The sequence below is a fragment of the Sparus aurata genome, chromosome 19, assembly GCF_900880675.1.
Source record: "Sparus aurata chromosome 19, fSpaAur1.1, whole genome shotgun sequence".
In the NCBI taxonomy this organism is placed as follows: Eukaryota; Metazoa; Chordata; class Actinopteri; order Spariformes; family Sparidae; genus Sparus; species Sparus aurata.
This window is the reverse complement of record NC_044205.1, coordinates 29,842,143-29,843,626: the sequence shown is the minus strand read 5'-3', so window position 1 is coordinate 29,843,626 and position 1,484 is coordinate 29,842,143.

Below are 1,484 nucleotides of genomic sequence, written 5' to 3'. Positions count from 1 at the left end.
GAAAAGAGTTAGCATAGACTGAAGGCTAGCAAGGGATATTTACCGAAAACATAACTAATCATGTCTTAATTACAAAAATACACAATCATGTAACACTATTCACGTATTCTACTCACAGATAAATATTCTCCAAGGCAAAAGGCGTCCAACAATATTATTTAGCAGTCTGTTTAGCCGTCTGTGCTCACTTTTACACCCAAGCATGAGAACTGAGCATGCAACAGAAAAAACACAGCATAGCTGGACTTTGACGAGCCGAGCGCTCACTCCAACGCTGGTTCTCTGAACCAAAGAGAAGACCTCTCACTCTGACGCGGTTTCTTTGAACCAAAGCACATATACTTTTTAGACCTGCTTACTTATGAACTGTAGCTTAACATTTTAACTTTTGAACCCTCAAAGACAGTACAACATTGTGTGCCTTTGGTTACATTTCAGTTCAAACTAGAACTTCCTAGAGAAATGATTTATAATTTAAGATGATATTTTGATAATTATCAACAGATACTCTAATGAATTATTTGTTTATTACTACTTATTACTGAATCAATATCGAAGCATTTAAATCAATATTGAATCGAATCGATATTGAATCGAATTGTGACCTAAAGAATCTAAAACGAATCGCGAGGTTCTTAACAATACCCAGCCCTATTACCAAGCGACGCTTGTGCTTCTTGGTATACAGGCAAACCACTTGCATGCATTGCATACGCAGTACTTCCAGTGGTACCAGAGGATGGACTGCTGCCATTAACCGCAGAGTCTGCAAGCCTTCAGATCAATGGTGGTCAACCAATCGCCCGGTTGAACCAGTGCCATTAATCGCTGACTGATTAATATATAAATTACCTTTAGGTTGATGCACTGGTTAAGGATGCAAAATGCAGATCCAGAATGGCTCTTTAACTCCCAATCTAGACTTGTGCTCAAATCACTAATCATTGATTCTGCTGAGTGATTGGCATACATTGAAATATGTCCCCTTCTTTATAACTGAAGGAAGATCATTCGTAAAAATGTTTTGCAACAGTGGCCCAGACAACTCCGTTGAAGCGCTCCATGTCTCATGTTTCACCTCAAAATAACTTCACCATACCATATGTCATTTTCCTCCTATAACTCCTATAACTATTATCAAATAGCTGTAGTGAAGATTGAGAGAAGCCATAACATCCTATTTCTTTTATCACTTACTCATGATCAATGATGCAAAAGGAGCTGAAAAATCAAGCAAAGCAACTCATAAATTTCCCTCTCCTCTATTTGCTGACATCAATCATCAACCATTTAAGTCAGTCCAACAAAGTTGTCCTTGGCCAATATTGGCTGTCAAATATTTTACTGTGTATGCCTGTTGGAAATAAGTGATTAAATCATTGTTGGACAAATATTGGCATTTTGGTGCCAAAGATGGAGGAAGAGGGAAAAGAAGTGTTGTTCAAATGAGGCAACGCAAAACAAATAATGAGTATTTAGGGTAA